Below are 16391 nucleotides of genomic sequence, written 5' to 3' on the forward strand. Positions count from 1 at the left end.
CTGACCAGGAACTGCAGGAGGCGCACAACCCTGCATCCTCCCTCCTGTACCCTCCCTCCCTCCACACTGGCCTGCTCGTCTGGCCAGGGACTCTGGTAGCCGCGTGCCCTCCGGAGCCCTCCCTGCCTCTGTGTGGAGCCCTTCTCTTGGACAGAGACTGCTGGAGCCTTGGGCTCTCTGTGCCAAAGTCACTGGGGGTGCCAGGCACTCTCAGAACCATGTGCACCACCCCCGCCCTGTTGCTGGATCCAGGTGTGTCACACTCCAGAGCTACTTCCACAACCAGAACTCCCTGGCTGGGGCAGCCACAGAGGAACTACACAGGGTCACTCCCTACAAAGATCCAGCAACAATAGAGTGATCCCGCTGGGCTCTAATCTTGGAGAGACACCTCCCCAACTCTGAGGACGGCCAGAGGTGATGGTGAAAAACAATCATGAGGCGAAATCAACAGAAAAACTCTGGCAATATGAATAATCAGAGTAGATCAACACCCCCAAGGATCAATGGGGCAGACACAGCACAAGATCCCATGCACAAACAAATAGCTGAGATGTCAGAAATTGAATTCAGAATCTGGATAGCAAATAAGATCGAACTAGAATTCCAAGCAGTAACCCAAAAGATATCTCAAGAATTCAATGAATTCAAAGACCAAATTACCAAAGATTTTCACACATTGAGACAAGAATTTGCATCCCTCAAAGATCTGAGAAACACAGTAGAATCTCTCAGTAACAGAATGGAGCAAGCAGAAGAAAGGATTTCTGACATTGAAGACAAAGCTTTCGAATGCTCCCAAACTCTCAAAGAGGATGAGAAATGGAGGACAAAAACAGATCACTCTCTCAGAGAGCTCTGGGATAATTTGAAGAAAACCAATATTTGTCTTATAGGGATCCCCAAAAGAGACAAAGTGGCTTCACAAGGCACAGAGTCTGTTCTCCATGAGATTATGAAGGAGAACTTTCTAGACATGCCAACAGATTCTGAAATTCAGATAGCAGACAGTTTCAGAACTCCAGCACAACTCAACCCAAATAAGACATCCCCCAGACACATCATAATCAATTTCACTAAAGTTAATATGAAGGAGAAAATTCTCAAAGCAGCCAGACGAAAGAAAACCATTACCTACAAGGGGAAGAATATTAGAATAACTGCAGATCTCTCTGATGAAACCTTTCAAGCTAGAAGAGGATGATCATTGACTTTTAATCTCCTAAAACAAAATAACTTTCAACCCAGGATCCTGTACCCAGCTAAACTGAGTTTCATTTATGATGGAGAAATTAAATACTTTAGTGAACATTCACATGTTGAAGAAATTTGCCATAACTAAACGAGCTCTCCAGGATATTCTCAGACCTATCCTTCATAAAGACCAGCATAACCCTCCACCACAAAAGTAAACTCGCCCAGAAAATTTTGATCAAATTCCAACTTCCACAGTCACAAAAGGATTAAAAATGTCCACTGGACTCTTGAAAGGCTTATCAATATTCTCAATTAATGTGAATGATTTAAATTGTCCTCTAAAGAGGTACAGATTGGCTGACTGGATACAAAACTCAAACAGATATCTGCTACATACAAGAATCTCATCTTACATTAAAAGACAAATACAGACTCAAGGTGAAGAGATAGTGATCTATACTCCAGGCAAACGGAAAGCAGGAAAAAGCAGTCATTGCAATCCTATTCGCAAACGCAATAGGCTTCAAACCAACCAAAATAAGGAAGGATAAGGATGGACACTTCGTATTTGTTTTTTTTTGTTTGTTTGTTTGTTTGTTTTTTGTTTTGTTTTTATTGTTGGGGATTCATTGAGGGTACAATAAGCCAGGTTACACTGATTGCAATTGTTAGGTAAAGTCCCTCTTGCAATCATGTCTTGCCCCCATAAAGTGTGACACACACCAAGGCCCCATCCACCTCCCTCCTTCCCTCTTTCTGTTCCCCCCCATAACCATAATTGTCATTAATTGTCCTCATATCAAAATTGAGTACATAGGATTCATGACACTTTGTATTTGTTAAAGGTAATACTCAGTATGATGAGATTTCAATTATTAATATTTATGCACTCAACCAGAATGCACCTCAATTTATAAGAGAAATTCTAACAGACATGAGCAACTTGATTTCCTCCAGTTCCATAGTAGTTGGAGATTTTAACATCCCCTTTAGTAGTGCAGGATAGATCCTCCAAAAAGAAGCTAAGCAAAGAAATTTTAGATTTAATCTTAACCATTCAACATCTGGACTTAACAGACATCTACAGAACATTTCATCCCAACAAAACTGAACACACAATCTTCTCATCAGCCCACGGAACATACTACAAAATCGACCACATCCTAGGCCACAAATCTAACTTTAGCAAATTTAAAAAAATAGAGATTATTCCTTGCATCTTCTCAGACCATCATGGAATAAAAGTTGAACTCAATAACAATAGGAACCTGCATACCCATACAAACACATGGAAGCTAAACAACCTTATGCTGAAGGATAGATGGGTTATAGATGAGATTAAGAAGGAAATCACCAAATTTTTGGAACAAAACAACAATGAAGACATGAATTATCAGAACTTCTGGGATACTGCAAAGGCAATCCTAAGAAGGAAATTTATAGCACTGCAAGTCTACCTCAAGAAAATGGAAAGAGAGGAAGTTAATAACTTAATGGGACATCTCAAGCAACTGGAGAAGGAAGAACATTCCAACCCGAAACCCAGCAGAAGAAAAGAAATAATCAAAATCAGAGCAGAATTAAATGAAATTGAAAACAAAAGAATTATATAACAGATCAATAAATCCAAAAGCTGGTTTTTTGAAAAGATCAATAAAATTGATAAACCTTTGGCCAATCTAACCAGGAAAAAAAGAGTAAAATCTCTAATTTCATCAATCAGAAATGGTAACGATGAAATAACAACAGATGGCGCAGAAATTCAAAAAATCCTTAACTAATACTACAAGAAACTCTACTCTCAGAAATATGAAAATCTGAAAGAAATTGACCAATACCTGGAAGTATGTCACCTACCAAGACTTAGCCAGAATGAAATGGAAGTGTTGAACAGGCCTATATCAAGTTCTGAAATAGCATCAACTATACAAAATCTCCCTAAAAAGAAAAGCCCAGGACCAGATGGCTTTACGTCAGAATTCTACCAAACCTTTAAAGAACTAGTACCTATATTACTAAACCTCTTCCAAAATACAGAAAAAGAAGGAATATTACCCAACACATTCTACGAAGCAAGCATCACTTTGATCCCCAAACCAGGGAAAGACCCAACAAGAAAAGAAAATTATAGACCAATATCACTAATGAATATTGATGCAATAATACTCAATAAGATCCTAACGAACAATCCAACAATGCATCAAAAAAATTATGGTCGTGATTTACCCCAGGGTCTCAAGGCTGGTTCAATATACGTAAATCTATAAATGTAATTCAGCACATAAACAAACTAAAAAATAAAGACCACATGATTCTCTCCATTGACACAGAAAAAGCTTTTGATAATATCCAGCATCCCTTCATGATCAGAACACTTAAGAAAATTGGTATAGAAGGGACATTTCTTAAACTAATATTGGCCATCTACAGCAAATCCACAGCCAATATCATATTGAATGGAGTTAAATTGAAATCATTTCCACTTAGATCAGGAACCAGGCAAGGTTGCCCATTGTCTCCATTGCTCTTTAAGATTGTAATGTAAGTTTTAGCCATTGCAATTAGGGAAGAAAAGGCAATCAAGGGTATCCACATAGGGTCAGAAGAGATCAAACTTTCACTCTTTGCAGATGATATGATCGTATATCTGGAAAACACTAGGGATTCTACTACAAAACTTTTGGAAGTGATCAAGGAATACAGCAATGTCTCAAGCTACAAAATCAACACCCATAAATCTGTAGCCTTTATATATACCAACAATACCAAGCCAAAAAAATAGTCAAGGACTCTATTCCTTTCACAGTAGTGCCAAAGAAGATGAAATATTTGGGAGTATACCTAACAAAGGATGTGAAAGATCTCTACAAAGAGAACTATGAAACTTTAAGAAAAGAAATAGCTGAAGATGTTAACAAATGGAAAAACATACCATGCTCATGGCTGGGAAGAATCAACATTGTTAAAATGTCTATGCTACCCAAAGCAATATATAATTTTAATACAATTCCTATTAAAGCTCCATTGTCATATTTTAAAGATCTTGAATAAATAATACTTCATTTTATATGGAATCAGAAAAAACCTCGAATAGCCAAAACATTACTCAGCAATAAAAACACAGCAGGAGGAATCACGCTACCAGAACTGAGACTATACTATAAATTGATAGTGATCAAAACAGCATGGTACTGGCACAAAAACAGAGAAGTAGATGTCTGGAACAGAATAGAGAACCAAGAGATGAATCCAGCTACTTACCATTATTTGATCTTTGACAAGCCAATTAAAAACATTCAGTGGGGAAAAGATTCCCTATTTAACAAATGGTGCTGGGTGAACTGGCTGGTGATCTGTAAAAGACTGAAACTGGACCCACACCTTTCACCATTAACTAAGATAGACTCTCACTGGATAAAAGATTTAAACTTAAGACATGAAACTATAAAAATACTTGAAAAAAGTATAGGGAAAACTCTTGAAGGAATCAGCCTGGGTGAATATTTTATGAGGAGGACTCCCTAGGCAATTGAAGCAGTATAAAAAATACACTACTGGGACCTGATCAAACTAAAAAGCTTCTGCACAGCCAAGAACATAGTAAGTAAAGCAAGCAGACAGCCCTCAGAATGGGAGAAAATATTTGCAGGTTATACCTCCTATAAAGGTTTAATAACCAGAATCCACAGAGAACTCAAACGTATTAGCAAGAAAAGAACAAGTGATCCCATCTCAGGGTGAGCAAGGGACTTGAAGAGAAACTTCTCTAAAGAAGACAGATGCACGATCTACAAACACATGAAAAAAAGCTTAATCATCAGAGAAATGCAAATCAAAACTACTTTGAGATATCACCTAACCCCAGTAAGAGTAGCCCACATAACAAAATCCCAAAACCAGAGATGTTGGCGTGGATGTGGAGAAAAGGGCACACTTCTACACTGCTGGTGGGAATGCACACTAATACGTTCCTTCCGGAAGGATGTTTGGAGAATACTTATACTTAGGGACCTAAGAATAGACCTGCCATTCGATCCTATAATTCCTTTACTAGGTTTATACCCAGAAGTCCAAAAATCACAATATAACAAAGACATCTGTACCAGAATGTTTATTGCAGCCCAATTCATAATTGCTAAGTCATGGAAGAAGCCCAAGTGCCCATCGACCCACGAATGGACTAGCAAATTGTGGTACATGTATACCATGGAATATTATGCAGCCTTAAAGAAAGATGGAGACTTTACCTCTTTCATGTTTACATGGATGGAGCTGGAACATATTCTTCTTAGCAAAGTATCTCAGGAATGGAAGAAAAAGTATCCAATGTACTCAACCCTACTATGAAGCTAATTTATAGCTTTCACATGAAGGCTATAACCCAACTATAGCACAAGAATATGGGGAAAGAGCCAAGGAAGGGGAAGGGAGGGGGGAGGTTAGAGGGAGGGAGGGTAATGGATGGGGCCACACCTTCGGTGTATCTTAGAATGGGTACAGGTGAAACTTACTAAATGCAGAATACAAATGTCTACATATAATAACTAAGAAAATGCCATGAAGGCTACGTTGAACAGTTTGATGAGAATATTTCAGATTGTATATGAAAGCAGCACATTGTACCCCTTGATTGCATTAATGTACACAGCTATGATTTAACAATAAAAAAAATAATAATAAAAAAAGAAGCTGACCAGTTGCTCAAATATACCTTGCGAGGAGGTAACAGAGCTTTTTTTTTTTTTTTTTTTTTTGTAGAGACAGAGTCTCACTTTACTGCCCTCGGTGGAGTGCCATGATGTCACATGGCTCACAACAACCTCCAAGCTTTTGGGCTTACGCGATTCTCTTGCCTCAGCCTCCCGAGCAGCTGGGACTACAGGCACCCACCACAACACCCAGCTATTTTTTGGTTGCAGTTTGGCTGAGGCCGGGTTTGAACCCGCTACCCTCGGTATATGGGGCCGACGCCCTACTCACTGAGCCACAGGTGCCACCCCAGGAGGTAACAGAGCTTTTACATTAACTGCCATTTTAAACATCTTAAATTTGTTTAAACCTGCTAACAATCCCAAGTTCTCTTCCACCTGTGACATCCTCCCATCAGGGTGAGTTTTGTTGTTATTCCTTTTGCTTCATCACTTCCTTACTTAGTGGCACTATAATTTTTTCCAGACTTAACTTGCACATTTCCTATCCCAGTTCTAGAATCAGCCATCTCTCTGAGTTACCCTGGTTCCTTTTATTGGAGAATGGTATTAGAAACAAAGATCTGGTCACTAGGTATGCTTACTGCTACTGGGATGTCTCTCAGGCCCTCTCCACTGGCAGAGCAAAGAAATATACAATTAAGTTTGTGAATTCATCCCAGAAAAAGTGCTACATACCTTTTGCTGAATATCACAACAATCACCTTCGAGGTATTCCCCTTGGGAAGCTATGCACCTACACCAGTGCTTAGTCAACCCTTGAAAGCAATTTTGGAACTCTTTTTCTGGAATGGCCATCAGAGCCGTCATTATATTACCCTTGATGTTCTGAATGTCATCAAAATGTCTTCCTCTCAATATTTCCTTTATCTCCTGGTTAGGAAAATAAAAAGTCACTGGGGGCCAGATTAGGTGTGGAGGGATAGTGTTCCAGTGTAGTCACTTGTTTACTAGCTGAAAGCTCCCTCACAAACAGTGCTGTGTAAGCTGGAGCATTGTCATGATCCAAGAGCCAAACCTTTCCCATGCCAAAATTTTCAGTTATGATTTTCCTGTTTTTCTATCAATGTTTATTGAGTCTGTTATGCTTCTTAAAGTCAGCCAATGATTTTTGACGCAAAATTCAACGAATTTTTGCAATGTTTTCATCATTTCTGCTCATTACTGGCCACCCTGACCTCTTTTCATCAGTGGTACTTTCTCTCCCCTTAGAAAAATGTTTAATCCATTTGTACACTGCTGTTTTCTTCATGGCATTATTCCTGTAAACTTGGACTAACATGTCCCTGATTTCACTTCCACTTTTGACAAGTTTAACAAGAAATTTAATGTTTGTTCGTTGCTGTAATTCAAGCTCCGGCATTCTCACAAGAGCACATAAAACACCCAACAATAATGAGTACCACTCAGCAGACACTGCCCCACACAGGAACACAGCTGTGAGACTCTGCTATACCAAGATTATGAAACCTTACCAAGTTGTTTGTACAGTGCTGCCAACGTAAGTGCACAGTAGCAAGTTCATGAACTTAATTGTCAGGCCTCTTATGTAAGATGTACATATACATATCTATCCATATTTCTGTATGTAACCATCGGTATCCATGTTAAGCTAAACATGTGGTTCTGATGTCTCCTACTCTAATCCATTTCCAGATAGATTATTCTAGCCTCCTTCCCTTGCTTAACTAGTGAGAAGCTAGCCTTTACCATATGCCATCCATTTACTTATTTGTTCAGTAAGTTAACGTATATTCCTACAGGAAACAACTTTAAAAACCAGAGAACAGCACTTAAGTGTGGTTTCTTTTACCTTTAGTCTTACAGACTCTTCCAAATTACTTAGGGCAGCACCTCTTCTCCTTCCCCCTTCAATGAGGATGCTTCATTCATTTGTATATGGTTAGATTCTCTTATCACAGTACACATTCCTTCCTTAGATGCCCCAAGAGTTTAAATATTTTTTTAAATTTGCATACACAAGATTTACTTTTTGTATTGTAAAAGTTCTGTAGGTTTTGACAAACACAAGTATATATCCATGTAATTGTGGAAAAGAATCATGCATCCACCATTATAGTATCATAGAAAATAATTTAACCACCCTAAAATTCCCCTGTGGTTCACCTTTTCAACACTCCCCATCACCATTGGCAATTACTGTTTTTTTGGTTGGGGGATGGGGGTTGCAGTTTTTGGCCAGGGCTGGGTTTGAATCTGCCACCTCTGGCATATGGGGCCGGTGCCCTACTCCATTAAGCCACAGGCACCACCCAATTACTGATCTTTTTAATGTTTCTATAGCTTTGCCTTCCAGAATGTTACATACTTGGAATCATACAATAGGTAGTCCTTTCAGACTGGGTTCTTTCACTTAGAAATGTGTTAAGATTCCTCCATATCTTTCACATGGCTTGACAGCTCATTTCTTTTTATTGCTTTATATTATTTCTTTGTATAGATGTACCACAGTTTATCCATTCACCTGCTGAAGGACATTGATTCCAACTTTTAGCAAATGTAAATAAGGCTGCTATAAGCATTCATATGTGCGTTTTTGTGCAGACCTAAATTTTCGAGTCAATTGGAAACATAATTGCTGGGTTGTGTGATAAGATTATGTTTAGCTTTGTAAGAAACTGTCAAACTGCCTTTGAAAGTGATTTTGTATTTCTGCTAGCCATGAGAGACAGCTCCCTCCTGCTCCACATTCTTGTCAGCATTTGGTATCCAGTGGTTTTGGTATTATTTCTAACTATTCTAATAGGTATGTAGTAGTAGCTCCTTGTTTTAATTTCCTAATGGCAAATGATGTTGACTGACTTATGTTTATTTGCTATCTGTGTATCTTCTTTGGTAAGGCATTTTTTTTTTTTTTTGTAGAGACAGAGTCTCACTTTATGGCCCTCGGTAGAGTGCCGTGGCCTCACACAGCTCACAGCAACCTCCAACTCCTGGGCTTAAGCGATTCTCTTGCCTCAGCCTCCCGAGTAGCTGGGACTACAGGCACCCGCCACAACACCCAGCTATTTTTTGGTTGCAGTTCAGCCGGGGCCAGGTTTGAACCCGCCACCCTCGGTATCTGGGGCCGGCGCCTTACCGACTGAGCCACAGGCGCCGCCCGGTAAGGCATTTTTAAATTGGATTTTTTATTGTTGAATTTTAAGAATTATTTTATGTTGGGCAGCGCCTGTGGCTCAGTGGGTAGGGCGCTGGCCCCATACACCCAGGGTGGTGGGCTCCAACACAGCCCTGGCCAGCTAAAACAGCAGTGGCAAGTGCAACAAAAAATAGCCAGGCGTTGTGCGGGCGCCTGTAGTCCCAGCTACTCGGGAGGCTGAGGCAAGAGAATCGCTTAAGCCCAGGAGTTGGAGGTTGCTGTTCGCTGTGACACCACTGTACTCTACTGAGGGTAACAGAGTGAGACTTTGTCTCGGATAAAAAAAAAGCTAGGGTGGTGCCTGTGGCTCAGGGGGTAGAGCACCGGCCCCATATACCAAGGCTGGTGGGTTCAAACCCGGCCCCTGCCAAACTGCAACAAAAAATAGCCAGGCATTGTGGCAGGTGCCGGTAGTCCCAGCTACTTGGGACTCTTGAGTCTCTGTCTCTAAAAAAAAAAAAAAGAATTATTTTATGTTTTGGTCACAAGTCCTTTATTGGATATGTTTTACAAATATTTTTCCCTATTCTGATTTTTGATTTTGTGATCGTGTCCTTTGAAGCAAAAAGCTTTTTAATTTTGGTGAAGTTCAATGTAGCTAATTTTTTCTCTTGTGGCTTGTGCTTTTGGTATCATATCTAAGAAATTATTTCCTAATCAAGGTCGCACTTATTCCTGTATTTTCCGCTTAGAATTTTTATCATTCTAGCTCTTATATTTACATCCCTGATCCATTGTCAGTTTTTATGTATGGTATAAAGTAGAGATCCAACTTCATTTTTCTTTTACATATGTGTATCCTGTTGTTCTAGCACCATTTGTTGAAAAGCCTATTTTTTTTTTTTTTTTTTTTTTGTAGAGACAGAGTCTCACTTTATCACCCTCAGTAGAGTGCTATGGCATCACACAGCTCACAGCAACCTCCAACTCCTGGGCTTAGGCAATTCTCTTGCCTCAGCCTCCCAAGTAGCTGGGACTACAGGCACCCGCCACAACGCCTGGGTAATTTTTTTTGTTGCAGTTTGGCCGGGGCCAGGTTTGAACCTGCCACCCTTGGTATATGGGGCTGGTGCCCTACCCACTGAGCCACAGGCACCGCCCCCTGAAAAGGCTATTTTTTCCCTGTTGAATTGCCTGGACATATTTGTCAAAAATTGGCCATTGTAATAAACAGAATGCCCACCCCCAGACATCCTAATTCCTATCACTGTGTTACATGTCAAAGGAGAATGAAGGCTGCAGATGGAATTAAGGTCACCAATCACTCCACCTAAATTTAGGAAAATTACTCTGCATTATCTGGATGAGCCCAATGTAATCATAAACATCCTTCAAAGTGGAAGAGGGTGGGTTGCAGAGAGCAGAGTCAGAAGGAAACGTGACTATGTAAGAAGACAGAGTGAGGTGATGAGAGGACTTGGCTTGTCTCTGTTAGCTTTGAACACAGAGGAAAGAAACCAAGAGCCAAGGAATATAGGCTGCTTCAAGAAGTTGAAGAAGGGGCGATGCCTGTGGCTCAAAGGGGTAGGGCGCTGGCCCCACATGCCAGAGGTAGCGTGTCCAAACCCAGCCCCAGCCAAAAACCGCAAAAAAAAAAGAAGTTGAAAAAGGCCAAAAAAAACAAACCCCCAAACAACAATGTATTCTGCCCAGAACCTACAAAAAGGAATGCAGCCCTGTCAGTGCTTTAATTTTAGCCTAGTCAGACCTGTGAGAAACCTTTGACCTACAGAACTTTAAGATAATACATCTGTGTAGTTTTAAGCCACTAAATATGCAGTGATTTATTATGACAGAATTAGAAAAATAACACAATCATAACTGTGTTTATTTTTGGACTTTCAATTCTATTCCGTTTATCTATATCTTCATGCTAGTGCCACACTGTCTTGATTACTGTAGATTTGTAGTAAACTTTGAAATTGAGAAGTGTCAGTCCTCCAGCTTGATTCTTTTTCAAGATTGTTTTGATTATTCTGGGTCTCTTAAATTTTACTATGAATTTAGAATCATAGTAAATTCTACTGGTCAATTTCTACTTAAAAAAAAACAGCTGGGATTTTGATAGGGATTGCATTGACTCTATGAATCAATTTGGGGAGTATTGCCATCTTAATTGATATTAAGTCTTCTGATCCATGAACATAGGATTTCTTTCCATTTATTTAGCTCTTATTTCTTTCAAAGGCATTCTGAAGTTTTTCACCGTACAAGCATCGTATTTATTTGCTAAGTATATTTTTCTTTTTAAATTGTGCTTTTTGACACACTATGTTCTGCCTAAGCTGCAGTGGACATTTCCAGGGCAGCCAACCAAGATCTTCTGAGTCCTGCACCACCTCCTGTGGAAGCTTGAGCTAGCTGTGCAGCTTTCTCCCTTTGTCTCATAACCATGTCCACCAATGAGAATGCTAATTTGCCAGCTGCCCGACTTAACAGGTTCAAGAACAAGGGAAAAGACAGTACAGAAATGAGGCAACGCCGAATAGAAGTTAATGTGGAGTTGAGGAAAGCTAAGATGACCAGATGCTGAAAAGGAGAAATGTAAGCTTGCTTCCTGCTGATGCTACTTCTCCACTGCAGGAAAACTGAAACAACCAGGGTACTATAAACTGGTCTGTGGATGACATTGTCGAAGGTATAAACAGCACCAATATGGAAAACCAGCTCCAAGCTACTCAGGCTGCCAGGAAACTACTTTCTAGAGAAAAACAGCCTCCCATCGACAATATAATCCGAGCTGGTTGGATCCCAAAATTTGTGTCCTTCTTGGGTAGAACTGATTGTAGTCCCATTCAGTTTGAATCTGCTTGGGCACTAACTAACATTGCTTCTGGGACATCAGAACAGACCAAGGCTGTGGTAGATGGAGGTGCTACTCCAGCATTCATTTCTCTGTTGGCGTCTCCCCTTGCTCATATCAGTGAACAAGCCGTGTGGGCTCTAGGAAGAATTGCAGGTGATGGTTCAGTTTTCTGAGACTTAGTAGTTAAGTATGGTGCAGTTGACCCACTGTTGGCTCTTCTAGCTATTCCCGATATGTCATCTTTATCATGTGGTTACTTACGTAATCTTACCTGGACACTTTCAAACCTTTGTTGCAACAAGAATCCTATACCCCCATTAGATGCTGTGGAACAGATTCTTCCTACTTTAGTGTGTCTCCTGCATCATGATGATCCAGAGGTATTATTAGCAGATACTTGCTGGGCTATTTCTTACCTTACTGATGGTCCAAATGAACGGACTGAAATGGTTGTGAAAACAGGAGTTTTGCCCCAACTTGTGAAGCTTTTGGGAGCTACTGAATTGCCAATTGTGGACTCCTGCACTAAGAGCCATAGGGAATATTGTCACTGGGACAGATGAACAGACTCAGGTTGTAATTGATGCAGGAGCACTTACTGTCTTTCCCTGCCTGCTGACCAACCCCGAAACTAACATCCAAAAGGAAGCTACGTGGACAATGTCAAACATCACAGCTGGCCGTCAGGACCAGATACAGCAAGTTGTGAATCATGGACTAGTCCCATTACTTGTTGGGGTTCTCTCTAAGGCAGACTTTAAGACATAAAAGGAAGCCGTATGGGCTGTGACCAACTATACACGTGGTGGAACAGTTGAACAGATCGTATACCTTGTTCATTGTGGCATAATAGAACCATTGATGAACCTCTTAACTGCAAAAGATACCAAAATTATTCTGGTTATTCTGGACGCCATTTCAAATATCTTTCAGGCTGCTGAAAAACTAGGTGAAACTGAGAATCTTAGTATAATGATTGAAGAATGTGGAGGTTTCGACAAAATTGAAGCTCTACAAAACCATGAAAACGAGTCTGTGTACAAGGCTTCATTAAACTTGATTGAGAAGTATTTCTCTGTGGAGGAAGAGGAGGATCAAAATGTAGTACCAGAAGCTACCTCTGAAGGCTATACGTTCCAAGTTCAGGATGGGGCTCCTGGGACTTTTAACTTTTAGATTGTATAGCTGAGGCACAAAGTTGTCGTGTACTGCGTTTGGTATAAGTTTGTCTTACTATTTTACTACTACGAACTCTTTTTAAACGTGGTTTGTTATTGTAGCACTTTTTACAACAAAACTATACTTGAACAGTTCCAAACTGTACATACATACTGTCTGGAGCCTATCCTCTGAAAGGGTTTCTTATTTCTATGTGGAATTTCATATCTTGCAGTGTCCTGTAAATAAAGATTAAAGTCTTTTTCTTTACTTAAAAAATAAAATAAATGCTTTTTAAAAAATTTTATTTCCAGATTGCTCATTATTAGTGTATAAATCATAATTTTCACATATTGATCTTGTATTTCCCAACCTAGCTGAACATATTAGTTCTAATAGTTTTGTTTGTTGTGTATTCCTTAGTGTTTTCTACATACAAAATGTCATCTCAGAATAGAGATAATTTTACTTCTTTCCAATTAGAATGGATTTTATTGGTTTTTTTTTTTTTTTTCAGTCAGTGTCAAGCTGTTGTCCTTGGTAGAGTGCCGTGACGTCACAGCTCACAGCAACCTCTAACTCTTGGGCTCAAGCGATCCTCTTGCCTCAGTTTTTCTATTTTTAGTAGAGACAGGGTCTTGCTTTTCCTCAGGCTGATCTCAAACTTGTGAGCTCAAGCAATCCACCTGCCTCAGCCTCCCAAGATACTAGGATTACAGGCATGAGCCACCACGCTGGCCAATTTTATTACTTTTTGTAGCCTAATCTTCCTAGCTAGATCTTCTAATACAATGTTGGTTAGAATAGTAGGAACAGACATTTTTGCATTGTATTTGATCATGGGTTAAAAACATCTGTTCTTTCACTGAAGTATAGTGAAAGTATAGTGGAGTATAATCTTAACTTCATATGATTAAATTGAGGAAATTTCCTTTTCCTGTTTTTTTTATTCTAGGATGATATTGGACTTAGTTGATGTTTTCTCTATTAATGTATCTATTAATATGATTATGCAGCTTTTTGTCTTTTGTTCAATGAAAGTGATCTATTAATTTATTTTGGGGGTATTAAGCCAACTCCCAGTGCATTTTATAAAACATCCATTTTATAAAAGTTTCTATGATTCACAGGTCATTTGCAGGATATTTCCAGACATTCTAATTTCTTCTTCATAAAATTATTATCTCACAGGCGATAGTTTCACATAGATGAAACTAAAACCATGAGAAGGATAGAAGACCTGCTCAGGATCACATGACTAAAACCAGCGAGAACAGCCTTACACCCAATTTTGACATTCAAAACTGACATTCAGTTCTCTTTACCCTGCCATGTTGTGCCTCCATACTCCTCACACGTGAGTCCAGGACAGACAACTCCCAAGGCACAAAAAGTAGCGGACTAAGGGCAGGACTCACCCAGGGTTAAGTGGTCCTCCTGTCACTTTAACCCCTACAGGTAAACCTAACACCATACAGAGGCTGAGAACTTTCAATTAACCCCTCTCACCATGCTCCCCTCCTTCCTTCATTCCCAGAGAAGAATTTTGGGTTATGGACCTCCCATTAAACAAACACCAGGTTAAAGTCCAGACCAGACCTTCCAGATGCTCCAAACCATTCACCTGTTCGGGGCATGAACTCTTTCCCTAGGCCTTGCTGCATGACAGAAAGTATTTTTGCTCTACTTTATCTGAAGATCCAAGGCTAATAAAGAACCGCTCTGGACCACCTTGATGGTTTAGGATCCTGTTTAAATCTCAGGTCCTCTATCTCTCACCTTCTGTTTGAACCAGATGTCTCTGTAGCCACTTCTTAGCTGCTAGCATTTTCCTTGTATGGGGGCCATGCTAATCTTCTCTGTATCATTCCAATTTTAGTACACATGCTGCTGAAGCGAGCACTAGCTCCTTATTCTGAGGCCCTTTCACTGTCATTATCCTGGATTCTTTATATTCCAGACTCATTTTCCTGTCTAATCCATTTTCTTCAAGTGTTCCTTAGTTTCTTAACATTTTTCCAACATTATCAGGTGCTCTGAGGATCCATATCCCTATGATGGCAGCACAGACGGACCTTCTCAGGGTTCAGCAGTTCACATTTGCTTGTTAACCATCATCTCACCCACCTGCTTGTAGTGTGTGCTCCAGATGAATCATTACAAATTCAGAAACATCTAAGGCACTGGTTTACATTATTTTAATACATTAAAATACATAATCTTCAGGCCCTTACCTGGGCTATTCCAAATACTTTTTCAGGCAACAGTGGAGGAGGAAGTGGGAGGGATTTTGCCATGGTAGCAAACGGGAATTCTGGGAAAGACAGTTCTTACAATAAATTTACTCTCCAAAGAATGGTGCCTCTCCACACCTTACACACTCCGACATAACACTCAACACTCTGTGAACATCAACAGATACAGAACTATCACAGTATCTTCATTTCAATCCCCTTCCCAGAGTCTACCCATACCCTTCCCCATATCCTCTTTCTCACTTAATTCAGGAACAAGCTAGATCATGGCTAAGGTTCACTCCAAAACCTGACATAGAGCCTGCTGGGTGAGTATGGGGCCAGCCAGAAAAATCTCTGGTATAGTACCTAAGAAAAGGAGCAGTCAGTAGCACCCGTATCTGTACCACGGACTACAGAGGCAAACTCCACTTTAATTGTGGCCGGTTTGGGAGCCCCCTCACTTGGCAACAGGCATCCCAAATTGGTTCTATGTAATAAAAATAAACCCACAACAACAACAAAACTCACCATCTTATATCCAAATATCTTTATCTTTTTTACTTTTGTGGTTTCTAAAAGATTGTTGGATCCAGTATCTTCTTTGACAGGGCAAAGATCATAAGATGAAGGAATTAACGGCTAGAGGAGACAGATACCTTATCTAAGATTTTACAGAGTAATGGGGTCAGAGCTAGAAGCTGGACTTCTTATTTAGCACTCTTTTTGCTACTGTCTCCTAAATCTGCTCTTCTTCATCATTTTGTTTGAAGAAGAGTCCCAGCACATATCTTTATTCAAATATAGTAGAACTGCATAGTTGACCACCTCCTTATCTCATTTTCATAGGCCAGACAGGCTCCACAAGTATCCATACCATAGGCCTAGTTCCTTATGCTGACCACCTCCATATGTTAACCAGCTTCTTACAGTCCCTTGGGTGGTCAACTTTCAGAAGTTCTACATATGTATATAAATATTTCTAAATCAATGATAACATCTGAATTTTCAATAAATTATCAATAGTGAGTATATTCTTCCTCTTCAGAGAATAGTGAAAGAAATGGAAAACATTATATATTTTCCTCAGGTTTATGTGACAACCTAATCATTAATTCAGATGTGCT

At 39.8% G+C, this 16391-nt stretch overlaps 1 non-coding gene and 1 pseudogene across 1 annotated transcript; one reads left to right on the forward strand and one right to left on the reverse strand.

The window, feature by feature from the left end:
* Positions 1-11458: 11458 nt before the first annotated feature.
* Positions 11459-13048, forward strand: LOC128571308 (importin subunit alpha-1-like; annotated as a pseudogene).
* A 1777-nt stretch (positions 13049-14825) lies between these two features.
* Positions 14826-14933, reverse strand: LOC128580095 (U6 spliceosomal RNA). Its single transcript, XR_008378446.1, has one exon. It is a non-coding gene; the product is annotated as a U6 spliceosomal RNA (small nuclear RNA).
* Positions 14934-16391: the final 1458 nt, after the last annotated feature.

Source organism: Nycticebus coucang, chromosome 2 (genome assembly GCF_027406575.1).
Source record: "Nycticebus coucang isolate mNycCou1 chromosome 2, mNycCou1.pri, whole genome shotgun sequence".
In the NCBI taxonomy this organism is placed as follows: domain Eukaryota; kingdom Metazoa; phylum Chordata; class Mammalia; order Primates; family Lorisidae; genus Nycticebus; species Nycticebus coucang.